The sequence below is a fragment of the Physeter macrocephalus genome, chromosome 12 (genome assembly GCF_002837175.3).
Source record: "Physeter macrocephalus isolate SW-GA chromosome 12, ASM283717v5, whole genome shotgun sequence".
NCBI lineage: Eukaryota > Metazoa > Chordata > Mammalia > Artiodactyla > Physeteridae > Physeter > Physeter macrocephalus.
The window spans coordinates 75165345-75180936 of NC_041225.1; the positions used below are offsets into that span (position 1 = coordinate 75165345).

General features: G+C 40.2%; 1 long non-coding RNA gene across 1 annotated transcript in view; it reads right to left on the reverse strand.

The window, feature by feature from the left end:
* Window positions 1–3366: 3366 nt before the first annotated feature.
* Window positions 3367–15592, reverse strand: part of LOC102980758 (uncharacterized) — a 381128-nt gene continuing 368902 nt past the window's right edge. The window contains exons 4-5 of the long non-coding RNA XR_448083.3: window positions 15276–15403; window positions 3367–4459 (exon numbers count right to left, since the gene is read on the reverse strand). This is a non-coding gene — a long non-coding RNA (uncharacterized lncRNA). The remainder of the gene's footprint in view (window positions 4460–15275; window positions 15404–15592) is intronic.

Consider the following 15592-nt stretch of genomic DNA (forward strand, 5'->3'; position numbering starts at 1 on the left):
TGACCTGTTCACCTATTGAAGGAGTGGAAACAGAATCAACCTAAATATCTACCCACAGGAATGGTTACATAAATCATGACGTATCCACATCATGGAATATCATTCATCCATTTACATATTATAATTACAACGAATATGCGTCAACATTTTTTAAAAAATGCTTATAATACTAAGTTCAAAAGAGAGAGCTAGGAAAACCAAGACAGTGCCATATTATGGAAATCAAGAGGAGAGAGACTGCCAGGGAGAGGGGGCCTCAGTGCAGTAATGAGACAGGGAGGTCAAGGAGGATGGAGACAGGTGATGAGACCACAGAGGACTTCGGGTATCCCCTACTCAAGACTGACCCCAGTCTGTTTCACAATAGTAACCTGTGTATCCACGTCTGCCCTTCTCCGAAACCACCTGTCATATTCATGGCCAGTACAGTGCCTGCCATGAGTGCTCAGTACTCTTCTCAAGGCGCCATAATGTCCTTCGTAACATCGAGTAGTTCATGGCCACCTTCACTAATGCGCTCTCACTCCCTATCTTAGAGCTCCGAGATGGGGTTATCATTGCCCTCATTTCACAACATCACAGAAGGGCTAAGTGATTTATTTCCTTTAGTCACAGAGCACACCCTGATCCAGAGTCCTGGCTGTGTTTTGTCAACTAAGCTATTCTTTTTACCTATTTAGTAAGTACAGTTAATTATGTATTGTTTATACAATTACTGTCCTGTGTATTTTCCCTATATGTGTTAACTGTTCTGTTACTAGTTGTCTGAGCCCCTAGAGGGCAGAAGCTATGGCTTCTGAAAAACTTTTTCAGTAGTGCCAAACTGAGTGTCACACCCTTACCAATTGTTTGAGGCTGGTGATGCCTCTGATAATAGAGAAGACTCCCTTTATTCATCGCTCTTTTTCACATTTCCTGCTGGGATGCACTAGCCCTTTGAAAGCCAGTTCTAAGAGACACCGGGGGGCTTCCCTGGTGGCGCAGTGGTTGCGCGTCCGCCTGCCGATGCAGGGGAACCGGGTCCGCGCCCCGGTCTGGGAGGATCCCACATGCCGCGGAGCGGCTGGGCCCGTGAGCCATGGCCGCTGAGCCTGCGCGTCCGGAGCCTGTGCTCCGCAACGGGAGAGGCCACAACAGAGGGAGGCCCGCATACCACAAAAAAAAAAAAAAAAAAAAAAATAAGAGACACTGGGAAGACTGGTGGCTGTGAGTCCTGGAATGGAGAAGGGAACCCCACTGTCCTCCCTCCCAGAGACAAAGAGGACAGAAGGCATGCAGCGCTGACACACAGGACTCTCAGAAAGAGGACCCAGAAGTTCAGCTGAATTAAAAGGTGTTCTAATAAGACAGGGCATGGAATAGAAGGTGAAATATGTCATCCGGGAAGGATATTTTCTTCGATAGATAGTGTGGTACAATAACAAATAAAGATTTGGTTTTTGTCTTAGGCAGTTCCTTGCACACAACTCCTAAAACCCTTGAAATCTCTGGAGTGATAAGTGTCTTTGATATGCTAATGAGATGGCTCAGGGATAGCTTCCGATGGGGGCTGTCACCAGAAAAGTCAATTCCTTCAGCCTCACCTCAGGATCTCTGAGGAAGGGAGAGAGGCTAGAGACTGAGTTCATCCCAAAAGGCCAGTGATTTAATCAATCATGCCTACGTAAGGGAACCTACATAAAAACCCCTAAACGATAGGATTTAGAGAGCTTCTGCATTGGTGAACACATTGAGGTGCTTGGAGAGTTGCACACCCAGAAAGGGAATGGAAGCTCCAGGCACCACCTCCCCCCAAACTGGCTGTTCCTGTATCCTTTATACTAAAGCAGTAAGAGCAAGTAAAGCACTCTCCTGAGTTCTGTGAGTCATTCTAGGGAATTAGTCAATGTAAAGGGGCAGGGTGGGGGGTTCACAGGAACTTCAGAATGTAATGCCAGTTGGTCAGAAGTACTGGGACTTGGGATTGGTATTGGAAGGTTAGAAGCGAGGACAGGCTATGGGACTGAGCCCTGAACCCGTGGGTCTGTGCTAACCCCAGATGGAATCAGAACTGAATGGAATTGAACTGTTGGACAGGCGGTGGTGCAGGAGAATTGGAGAACTGCTTGTTGGTGTGGAAACCCACACACATTTGGTGTCAGAAATGTTGTGAATAAAACCAGCTCAGATAGCATGTGGGGGTCTGAACAGCAGAACAGCCAGGAGCTTAGAAGGCCACAGTTCCTATCTTCCCATTTTCTGACAGAGAAGCCCATGCACAGTCACAGCCCTGCAGAGCCCAGCTGGCATCTGGATGTCACTATTTCTCATGAACAATTTTTGCCTCCACCCCTGCTATAGAGCAGGATTGATGAACCCAGAGAGCAAATGTGCCCTATGGCCCAGGGAGTAGCCTGCCCTTTTCCAAGGATTGAGGAAGAAGACTCAGTTTCCCCACTGAGGCCACTCAGGGATATGGTACTCATGAAGTCAGTTTAATCCTAGGCACTCCTCTCAACCAACATCATCTAACATCGGTCCCAAACTAATTAATAACTGAAAAATTAAATAATGCAAACTTGCCAAGAACGAAAAAGACTTGGGAATGTAGACGTTCCCAAGCGGAGGGAGATTTGTGTTTCCAAAAAGTTAGAAGGGTGAAACACACTTACATGGAATTTGCCAAAGGGCACAGCCAAATTTGTGCTACTCTCCAAATATGGTTCTCCAGGATCTCACTTAGATTCATTTTCTCTCTGTGAAGCTGGGTCTCTGGTGCCTCCCTTTGTGTGGTTTCTCAGTTTGTATCTCTCATAAACAACCTACTGTCATACGACTGACTTCATTCTATTCAAAGAGCCCTGGAATCCAACATGCAGATGTTGCTTGTCATCTGAAGTAGTGCTATATCTAAACAAGGTAATACATTACTACATCCAGGGCTTTCCAAATTCCCCTTTCAGACAAAATTTAAATTTCTCAGGATCAGCAGGGTAAAGAGTTGCCAAGGGACCAACTGGTATACCTCTCTGCATGTTGACAACATAATGTCCATGTACTGAACCCAGTCTTCAAATAAATTAAGGGGCCACTTTGGGTCTGACTTTTGTGGGTTATGATGTTCCCCATTGGCAGTACATGACTGTTTGAAAATCCAGTGAGAACTGACTTAGGTTTTCCCAAGCATAGCACATGAAATCTAAAAGCAATTAACCACATAGATGCTTGGCACTGGACAGATGCAACTTGTTTTTCTATATTGTATGCTTTTCTATTCATATGTACTTGAGTATATATATATATATATATATATTCATATACATCATATATATGTGTGTGTGTATATATATATACACACACATATATAAAAGTAGGTGTGTGTGTATCTGAGTGAGGGAGAGAGAGCAAGAGATAGAGAGACACAGAGAGAGAGATTACTGATACTTATGAGCCTTCTAATTGTTTCCTATCCTGCAATCCAAGAGTTTTCCACTGACCCTTTGGCATACCATTCTGGGGCTGCTGTGTTCTTGGGTCTCCAAATGATTTTTGGTTTAGTTGGCAGATGTCAACTGTTTGTGAGCAGTAACAACCGCCCTGTGGCCAGCCTGTATTGTATTGTTAAGCCACACTTGGCAATCTCTTGCTCATGGCGTTACTTCCATTTGATGCTTTGCAGTCACTTGGTTGTGTGTCTCTCTCACATTTTGTGGCTTTGTTTACTGCATTTGGGGTGCTGGCATGGCTGAAATTCATCCCAGAGAGACTGTCCACTGAACTGTTAGATGCTAAATGATTGATACTGGGCACAAGGGCTTTTGTGTAAGGGCTGTGTCATTATTGGTTCATCTTGCAATAAATGCCATCCAAATCTACCCGGTACACTGCTGAGCAATGTGCCAACCTGTCCTAGAGCCCCAGTAGATGCCCACTGCCTCTCCTTGGTAGCTGCTGCCTTGTCCAGCCATTCTTTTGTGAGGCTCTGGGGCATTGACTAAAAACAGTGGCTTTTGTACTTGTCATAATTAGGAGAATATGGCATTTTTTTCCATACAGAAAGAGCTCACATTTGGTCGTCTGTTCTTCAGTCATCTCAAACATTGGTATGAATTCCATTCACACAAGCTGTGTCCTTTTAAAACCAGGAAGGCAACACAGCAAGCATCAAATAATCCCCCAAAGTAATTTTTAATGGATATGATGTGTTAAGGCACACACATGAAATTAAAATATCATAAGCCAGGCCTGTAGCTCTTTATACTTTATAGAATAACTCAATAGTGGTTTCAATTGTGTGATGTGATTTGTGATACATTTAAATGACAGCACAGAAAGGAATGTTCTTTCCACTTGGTTTTAAGACTGAGTGGCTGAGCGTGTGTACTCACCAGTTGACCTCAGTTAAGTTGCTGGGCTTCTGTGAACCTCAGTTTCCTTTTTTGATATTCTGATTGTTCCAGTGCCTACATGCCATAGGACTCTATGGGAATCAAATGGGATAACACTGGAGAATGAATTTAATAAAACAATATAAAAATTAATGTATGTTTATCATCATAATCATCACCATCACCATCATCATCTTATTTCCAAGAAGGTATTCCTAATTCAAATATTAAAAATATTTTTTTCTTAAATATCACTGCCATAATATAAACTGATAACCCTTTTGCTGTTAAGGCTTAAGAATCAAAGTTGACAAGTGATCCTAAAGTTTGAAAACTAGAATTTATTTCTCTGAAGGGCATGTTGGGCCTAGGGTTATTTTGGATAGAATAACATAAGAAAATCAAATGGCATCACACTCTCATCTCCCGTTACATACATATTGTTTACATATTTAAACAGTACTACTTTCCCAGGATCTACATTTTTCTCCCCTTCCCTGCTAATGGTAAGAATTGGGAGTCTACACAAGTGCCTTCTAGTCACTGAACTGTCAGAATATTTCTTGCTAACACACATGCCACTGGATTATCTCTTCATACACATAAGCCAGTTCCTGAATTCAGTGGAGGGGGGGGAGTGAATTCCTTTAAGCCACCAGAGGTGTTTCTTTCCTCTGTCTCCTTTTATTTTCTATCTTTTCTTTTTTTCCCTTTGTTTTCCTTTCCTGTTTTCTTTTGATATTCATAATTCTATATGCTTAATTTTAATGAATTATATGGGTTTTAAGCCATTATTTAGCATTACTTAGAAAGTAGCTTTGGATCGTTAAGAGTTCTACTGCCTGAGTCCCAGGAGTGGCAAACACTTTGCACTGTTTGACATACACCCCCTCACTAAGTCTGAGTGTTCTCTTTTCCTGTGTGATTAAATGAAACCTATTTCTGGTAGCTGCAATATGGTGATGATTGTCTACCTTCCAAAATGTTGGGGGCAAGAGAACAATTTTATTAGGGTGTCTACTCCAACAACAGACAACATGCTTTAAATTTTACTCATCTAGGAAGGCATTGTGACATTTGCCAAGTGTGTATTGAGCTCTTGTTATGTGCCAGGCACTCTGATAGCAGCAGGGCCAAGGGTACCATGAGACAAATGGTGCAAAATGAAAGAGGCACTCCCTTGCTCAATGCTGAGAGTGTATGTCTCCTTAGACCCAGGCTGGTGGGCACTGACAAGACATAAAGGCATAGTGTGACCCTCATGGAACCATCCAGAAAGGGGACAGACAGTAAATGAATAAAATCCGTACAAAGTAAGAAAAGAAGTGACAGGAGTAGGCACAAAGTACTGTGCTTGGTGAAATGATAGTACGGACTAATTTAAACGTGAACAAGACAGGATGTAATGGAAGCCAGTTATGCGATTGTGTGATCTTTTTAAGCGTCTGAAATAAAATGGAGAACATTCGGAGAATGCAGGTAGCATTACCTTTCCAATCATCCAGAGCTGACTGACTGAGGTGCAGTGTATGTCAGGGGTGGCTGCACTTGAGGTTAGTCCTCGGTGCTGGCAAACTAGAGTCACACAGAGTAAATATAAAGGAGACATGGCTGGTAACACTTTCAGATCAGTCCTCACCATACCTACAGAGAGGCCTGCGGCCCAGTCATTACTGCTGATTTCCAAGCCCCTCGTTCCATTACGAAGCATTTTTTCAACAAAGGTGAACAGCTAGGCCGTGGTATCTTCCATTCTTCCATTCCCTGGAAGTGTATCCCCCACCCCTGAATATTATCTCTCTGCATTTTGCAAGGAGAAAGTAGGAATATAAAAGAACAATGTTAGATTTTCTTTATTAAAAGTATGAGAGAGAAAAAAAGGAACATTGTGTTTATTGTTGTGGATATTTCCAAAGAGGTAACTAAAATTTGATGGCCGCCTTGTTAGTGACTCTATAAATCAGTTGACAGCATCTGTGTTTTAAAATCTTTTCTGCATATAAGCAGTGAAATGAAGCACACATTGGAAATTCTGATGATTTCAAACTTCAGACTTTCTTTTAAAGTAATAACTTTAATTCAGTTCTTTCTGGCATAAACTTTTTCATCCCATTATGTCAGAAATTGTATTATCCATCCATTTGTCTGTCAGAACATCTCCCTGTGGGGCAATAGGCTCCTGGCTTCTCTACTCTAAACCTCCCCATTACATCCTGCTATCAAGAGTCACAATTTTCCACGAAAGTCTCTGGTGACTTTTGACAATGTTTTACAGAGAACTAGACCAGGAAGCTCAGAGTTAAAGGAAATCTTCCATTCTAGCAATGAATATGTAATAGGCATTACACTGTGCAGTATTCCAAAAAATGTAAGGTTCATTAAGTCTTTCTAAAGCAGGGACTTCCGTGTAGCTTTGAAGGAACCTGGCTTCACAAAGGCATTAGCAAATGGCACTTTGGGGCAGAGAATATTAATACTGCACATTAAAAAACAAATCTGTTTAAACGCTGTATAGCTATATGTAGATGCTGATGATCCAGAAATAAATAAAAAGTGAATAGTTGTCCAACTTTGTATGCAAATTGCCTTTTGCTTATATACATAAGAATGCTTTTTGCTCCTAAATTTCTTCATATTAACAAGCAGGAGTGTAACTAATATATAAACTAAAGTCATTCTCTTTAATGAGAATGCTAAATATTTTAAAGAAATGCACGGCTGTGAAATATTGTCAAGGGCATTTTTATACTTAAGTTTAAGAACGCTTATGACTTAACTGTTGAATTATTTAACATATTCAGCCTGGAAGCACTATTTATGTATGTTTTTAATGTTCTTACTTATGTTGGCTTTTCTTTGCTAAGGATTTAGGACCTTTGATTTCTGTTTATAAAATTTACATTTTTAATCTCCGATTTCTAGGTATTTCCCATTTGACAGTGGCAACAATATCCAGAAGGAAGGGAAAAAAGGAATAATTTCATGGAGCCTGAAACAGGGCTATACATGAAAGAAACTCAAGTCACACTGATCAGGGAATGAAGTCCACTTTGGGAGCCAAAAATGAAAGTCCTGTTCAACAAACCACCTGTATAACTAAAATAATAGATACAGAAATATGCACCTGGTTTCCAAGCTTTTCCCAAGGAAGCATGCGATAGAAAAGGGGCTGAATAATCCGGTGCAATAATGTAATTCCATACAACCAGCATTTGCTACTTTGAGTTGTCAGCTCCTATTTCTCACCCATGTATTGTTTTACAATTACTGCCTTGTCACAGATTTATCAGAGCAACATAAAAACACATTTTCTCTCATTTTTTTTCAATTAAACTTGATTCATATTTCTTAAATGTAGAAGGAATCCTCAAAGATTTCGGAAGGATTTCAAGTAGAACTCCCATCAATGCCATTCAGGAAATGGAAACTGACAATCAAAGGTAGTGTGAGGGCAAGTTTTATTTGAGCTATTCCCATTAAATTCTACTCGTGTGGTTAATAATATAAAAATCGTCGAGGAGACTTGGGATAGAAAGATACCTAGAATTTGCTTGAAGTGTGATTCTGTAAGAACTATAATGTCAGTAATTTTTAAGACTGGTGTGTTTTTGTCTAGTGATGTTTTGCTTTATAAACTATATTTATGTGTATGTATACACACACACATATATGCATATACATAGGTATGTATGTATATATACCTGTGTGTTTTATATATATGTGTGTGTACATATATATTCCAATATTACTAGTGTTAGTCAAAATTTCTCTTCTGAACTAAGTCAAAAAGACACAATAATGAGGCCTCTGAGGGATGGGGCCTCAGTCATGCAGTCAGGGGAGGAACTGAAGGTTTCCATGGCTTGTTTAAACTATTAGAGGTCTTTCCGACACTGATTTTCACTTTCATTTAGCCTGGTATTCCCTAACATGTGTTCCACGGGGGTTACTAAGTTTACTTTAAAAAAGGGTACCACAATTAAATGAGCTTTGGAAATGCTGGATTAAACAAAATTCTCAGAGCCTTAAATATATAACTGTGCTTTCTGAACCCTCAAGAGAGAAAGATAATAGCTACTATTTTCCGAACATTTTGACCAGGAATCTCTTTTTCATTATTTTTCCCCCAGAGCACTTCCAGGCTAGTGTTCCACAGAGCACACTTTGGGAAACAGTGACTTTTGTCAGTAAACACTTACTTTACCTAGCCTATGGGACAGGTTCTGTGCTGGGAGAATTGTTTCATTGTTTCAGAGAATAAGGTTCATTATCAACCACAATGTGAGAAGAGACTGCCAAATTCATGTTTATGTCCATAATTGTCATGGTGTCTCCTCAATAAGCAGGTGCTGAATGAATGAATGAATGAAAGAAGCTAATGATTCATACCTAGGTGTACTTGTACAGATTATTATATCATTTTTGTATTTATTTCATATTCTAAGGAGATATTAACATAATGTTCCCCTAACTTTCACTATCACCTAGTTTCCCTAAAATTCTGCTCAGGGAAAAACCTAAAGGAAGAGAACAAATTTCATTTCATGAAAGATTAAAGAGACCAAAATTCATTTGCTTGTGTATAATGACCATGATCAGGGAATGAAGTCCACTTTGGGAGCCAAAAATGAAAGTCCTGTTCAACAAACCACCTGTATAACTAAAATAATAGATACAGAAATATGCACCTGGTTTCCAAGCTTTTCCCAAGGAAGCATGCGATAGAAAAGGGGCTGAATAATCCGGTGCAATAATGTAATTCCATACAACCAGCATTTGCTACTTTGAGTTGTCAGCTCCTATTTCTCACCCATGTATTGTTTTACAATTACTGCCTTGTCACAGATTTATCAGAGCAACATAAAAACACATTTTCTCTCATTTTTTTTCAATTAAACTTGATTCATATTTCTTAAATGTAGAAGGAATCCTCAAAGATTTCGGAAGGATTTCAAGTAGAACTCCCATCAATGCCATTCAGGAAATGGAAACTGACAATCAAAGGTAGTGTGAGGGCAAGTTTTATTTGAGCTATTCCCATTAAATTCTACTCGTGTGGTTAATAATATAAAAATCGTCGAGGAGACTTGGGATAGAAAGATACCTAGAATTTGCTTGAAGTGTGATTCTGTAAGAACTATAATGTCAGTAATTTTTAAGACTGGTGTGTTTTTGTCTAGTGATGTTTTGCTTTATAAACTATATTTATGTGTATGTATACACACACACATATATGCATATACATAGGTATGTATGTATATATACCTGTGTGTTTTATATATATGTGTGTGTACATATATATTCCAATATTACTAGTGTTAGTCAAAATTTCTCTTCTGAACTAAGTCAAAAAGACACAATAATGAGGCCTCTGAGGGATGGGGCCTCAGTCATGCAGTCAGGGGAGGAACTGAAGGTTTCCATGGCTTGTTTAAACTATTAGAGGTCTTTCCGACACTGATTTTCACTTTCATTTAGCCTGGTATTCCCTAACATGTGTTCCACGGGGGTTACTAAGTTTACTTTAAAAAAGGGTACCACAATTAAATGAGCTTTGGAAATGCTGGATTAAACAAAATTCTCAGAGCCTTAAATATATAACTGTGCTTTCTGAACCCTCAAGAGAGAAAGATAATAGCTACTATTTTCCGAACATTTTGACCAGGAATCTCTTTTTCATTATTTTTCCCCCAGAGCACTTCCAGGCTAGTGTTCCACAGAGCACACTTTGGGAAACAGTGACTTTTGTCAGTAAACACTTACTTTACCTAGCCTATGGGACAGGTTCTGTGCTGGGAGAATTGTTTCATTGTTTCAGAGAATAAGGTTCATTATCAACCACAATGTGAGAAGAGACTGCCAAATTCATGTTTATGTCCATAATTGTCATGGTGTCTCCTCAATAAGCAGGTGCTGAATGAATGAATGAATGAAAGAAGCTAATGATTCATACCTAGGTGTACTTGTACAGATTATTATATCATTTTTGTATTTATTTCATATTCTAAGGAGATATTAACATAATGTTCCCCTAACTTTCACTATCACCTAGTTTCCCTAAAATTCTGCTCAGGGAAAAACCTAAAGGAAGAGAACAAATTTCATTTCATGAAAGATTAAAGAGACCAAAATTCATTTGCTTGTGTATAATGACCATCCTACTGACTCACCATTACCATCTGTGGGGAGGATTTGTACTATTAATAACTTTTTTCATTTTCGTGTCTACTCTCCACTCACCTCCCCAAAACACATGCACATAAAACACACACACACACACACACACACACACACACACACAGTCAAATCCATCACGGAAAGGAATAAAAGGCTAAACTAAGGCTAGAAATTTTATAATTTACTGGATTACAAAGATTTACTCTGTGCAAAGCTAACTGGCCATTTTTTTATTATTGAGGTACAACTGACATATAACGTTATATTAGTTTTAGTTGCACAACATAATGATTTGCTTTTTGTATATATTGTGAAATGATAACCACACTAAGTCTAGTTAGCATCTGTCACCACACGCAGTTACAAATTCTTTTCTTGAGATGAGATCTTTTAAATTAGCAACTCCCAAATATGCAATAGAGCATTATTAACAATAGTCACCAGGCTGTACATAAGTATCAGAAGGTATTTATGTTAAGCTAACTGGTCTTATAATAACTTTATGCATTGGATGCCTCATTTAGATACGTACCAGCTATTGTCACTACATTCTAAAATTGGCATCCTCAATCATTTTTGAAGTCTCAAGAAATACTCTTCTCTTACATAGCTATATGGCATGAGCTTATGAAATATATCATTTAAATTAACTGTGTTTGGGGGCACATTAAGAATTCTGAGACAGCTCAGGGTATCCAGATGTGGCATTGGCAAGAATTATAAATCAGGGTACTAGTAAATAAATGAGAAACTGAAGTCTTTATAACTCTTTATGACTAGCTACAAACTATGAGCATGAGGGTATTTAAGTGAATAGGGATGCTTCTTTCTACATTTTCCAAAATGTTTGGAAAATAGTAGCACTTGTCTTTCAAAGGTAGGAGGAGACCCTCTGGATAGAGGTGTTTGAGTTGCCCTATTGGTTGACCTTACTTCCAAAATTCCATTTCTTAAAAAAATTATCAAGAATCAAAATCCACTCACACCCACTGAGGTATGTAGGAAAAAACAGTGCTCTGATTTCATGTGAACACAAACAGTACTTTGGACATGCAAATCCAGTGGGTGATACATGTAGATGAGCCACAGCAAGTTCAGGTTCTGCAGATCAGAGCATTTCCCCCACAATCCCAACCCTAATGAGCTAACTAGTAGTTTACCTGGAACAGACCTACAGTCACCAGTAAGGGAAGCATCAAAGTTTCAGAAGTATTGCCAGGACTAGAATGATCAAACAGGCATTTTTCTAGAGTCAGGTGTAAGGTTGAGTCTATTGGCTAAGGCATGAAAGGCCCCTGAGCACATGGGGCCCATAAATAACCATTATAACAAGAAATAGTTGCCAAAAGAGTTCTGATATTAGAAGAGGAACTTTCCCCTCCCATACACCAAGCTGAAAGCAACTTAAAAACAGAAATGGTCTGTCAGTTAAGTCTCACCACTAAGTAAAGCAGTGTCTGGCCATGGTGGTAACTCATTAAATGTGAGAGAACCAGATTAACTTTTTACTGTTGTTGTTTAATTTCTCACCCTGATGCTGGCTAAGGCAGAGGTAGAGAAGCTGGAATCATCTTCTACCCTTTGAGTTTCTTCCCCTAAAGAAAAATTTCAGTATTCCAAAACTAAAGAGAGAGAAAATCATGGTGACACTGCTGAAAATATGCCCAGCGTTCAAGGTCTAAGCATGACAAAAACAAAGCTTGACAACTCTAGACTTGAGGACTCAACAGTTCTTTTGTCTGCTGTGGTAAAATGGAGGGAAGGAGAGTCACAGGGGTCTGACCTACCTCCTGGTATGTGCACTCACTTCGCCTCTCACCAGTGGATAATTCCAATTAGAGGAAATGGTGTCACAGTACAGACATACAGAAGGGTGTTGCCTACGTGGGAGGGCCAACAAGCTGTCTCCCATGAGGCCTCATAGGGCCACGTTCATTTTGTTGGTGCATTCACCCTGATGGACACAGGCAACTGCATCCATGGTTAATTAGGATTTGGTCTGCATTTCTGACACCCCTTGGGAACTGATTTGTCAGCACACCAAGAACAGCCCACATCTTACTAGTAGGCTCATGCAAGTCAAGTTCAAGAGAATTATAAAACCTGAGTGTTTATTTATTCACTTATAATGAGAAATACTACTCTCATTTAGACCAAAATCCTTGGGTCTGGCTGCCCAGGTAGTTTTCCTCCCAAGGCTAGAGCCTCATGGTAAGGTGAACTCTCATCAGACGTTTGTATAAATCAGAACAAGAAGAATCAGTTGTATGGTTGGCATGAAGATGGTGTTGCCTAACATACCTATCTTGCCCACAGCATCACATTAGCAAACTGAGGCTCCTTCTCCCCTGGATGGTACTTGGATGAGCCATAGTTTACAGCTGGGATCCTCCTCTTTTTCTACTTTTATACCTGATTAGCCCCTCCTCTGGTAAACATATTATTTGTGTAATTTTGCCACTTTAGTGACTTGGCTTGCACCCAGGTATTTCTGAACTTGAAAGTCATTCCATCACTGTAAGGAGGTTTCTCTTATCTATGCTCTGACCCAGTGGATGTTGACTTTAGAGCTTAACCCTCAGGAAGAATTCTTTTTGTCCTTATTTATATGTTTCTGGATAGGCATCTGTAACTCCTAAGTAATGGCAATGGTATGTATCTCATAAAATTATGTTCCATAAATTAATTATTCCAAAAATTAAGTACTGAATCCTAAAGCATTGGAAATAAGTAACCACGTATACAGTACCTGTCATAACCCTCCAACAACCAAAATATTGTTTACCTGAATCATTCAGGTATCTGACCCTGTTGGCAAAAGTCTGTTTCCCTGTAGGAAAAATGAGACCTTTATACTAGGTGGAGATTAATCTGCCTGGCCAGCAACAGAGCAGAGCGTCCTTCTTCACTGCAAATGCAAATCAGAATGAAGAGACTCCTACATCCCTGGTGAACATTCATAGAACACAATTGAGAACCTTGGGCCTGCTGGGATCAGTACTCAAAAACATTGCTTCAGAAACCCACGAAAATTAGGGACGCTTCTCTTCTCTGGCCTCGGTAGTTCTCTGATTCTTTAGATCACAATGAGTTAGATATTACAGGACTCAAGAGAATGAGTCCAGTCAAGGGGTTTCAGGCTCCCCTAATCCCCTATGCTAAGCAGTCAAGTTATGACCCACTCTCGGTGAGGGAGTCTTCAATGGACATAGCAACCTTGTACCCAGAGCTGCAGGGGTGGGGCTCAGCTGGAAGTGGGGCAGCAACAGAAGGAAGACCAACCTCAGAACTTTCCAGCAAAGGGATGTAAAGAGAGAAATAATCTGATTCCTTTTAATACCTTCCCTGGGGCAGAGGCTAGGTCCTATGATAACTTCCAATCACAGCTTCTCTACTCCTCATCTGGAATATTAATTTCTCCCCAGTTGATTTATCAAGATATATACAGCAAAAGCACTATCAGTTGGGATTTTATACGAAGAGACTTAAATAAGGCATTTGTAGCAGTCACTCATTCTTCTCTTTAATGCCTATATTTTGGAGAGGGGCACACAGGCCTTCAAAACACCTTGGTTAAAAATGATAGACAGGGCTTCCCTGGTGGCGCAGTGGTTGAGAGTCCGCCTGCTGATGCAAGGGACACGGGTTCGTGCCCCGGTCCGGGAGGATCCCACGTGCCGCGGAGCGGCTGGGCCCGTGAGCCATGGCCGCTGAGCCTGCGCGTCCGGAGCCTGTGCTCAGTGAGAGGCCCGCGTACCGCAAAAAAAAAAAAAAAAAAAAAAAGATAGGCAATCACCAATCTGCCAATCCCCTTGATTTTCTTGAGAAGTGTGAGGGGTCTCAGGTCCCATTTAAAGGATAGACCTGAGGTCTGGCATGGAAAATACTGTCATATGGACCTTGAGCCTGCCACTGTCCACAAAGGGAAGGGCCAGACCACATGCTGAAAGCTGGCACTTACACATATGCGAGACACTTAATTGCTTGGACAATTTGTTCTCCTTGGCTCTGGCGATCGAGTTGGGAATTAAGCAACCACAGCATCTGAGAATCAGGGTACAGGGATCCTAATTATTAACAGAATGACCAGTTGAAAAATCCTGTAGCCAAAAGAGACATTAAGGAACCTCTAACCCAGTGGATTTGTAAGCCCTTTTTAATAGTAACTTATTTTTCATCTTTAAACAAAATTTTACATAGAAACATTACGTAAAATTACATAATAGTGGAACAGACTGGATGGAAGCAGATACCTAGGCCCTGAAGAAAAGCAGCTTGAAAACTGCTGGTTAGTAACATCCACCCCATTTCACACAAGTAAGAACCGGGATGCCTCCTCCAGAGTCTCATGCGGGGTGAGTGGCAAAGAGGAAACTAGAAAATGGTCTTCGAAACCTTAATCGAGCACTCTCTCCTTCTCCGAAGCAAAGCTGTTCTTTCAGAAAAGACCATGTGGAATTGAGGAGAACCAGTGCCTACTCTCTCCCTAGTCGCAGTAGCACCCTAGTAGTAATAACTGGGTGCACAGTATTAATTGCAGCAGTGGTAATGGTAGTGGTAATAGCAGCAGTAGTAGCAGCAGCTGAGGTAACTCATATTCAAAGATGATGCATAAGGTTTCGCATTATATCATTTGCTAGTCAGAGCAATTATGCAAGGTAGATAGGGAAGAAAGTCATTATCCTCAGTTTACAGATGAGGAAACAGGCCCAGAAAGGTTAAGTGACGTACCTCCTCGAAGTTATTTGTACTAAGTAGCAGAGCTGGGTCATCAAGTTCCAAATCTTGTGCTCTTGGTCCTACTCTGTAACATTGTCCTTCTATTTCTAATACCAAACTCTTCCAGTTTCCTTCATTTCCTGAAAAGCAGGAATAAAAATACACCTCATTGAAGAAAGCAACCATTATGCTTGAAGCAATTCAGAGCCTCTACAATGAGGACCTAGAGTGGGATAATGAATGGAAAAAGTCTATTAAAGCATGAACTGCAAAAAATCATCTATATAGACTTTAAACATTTATTTTATCTTAAAACTTATAAAAGTAGT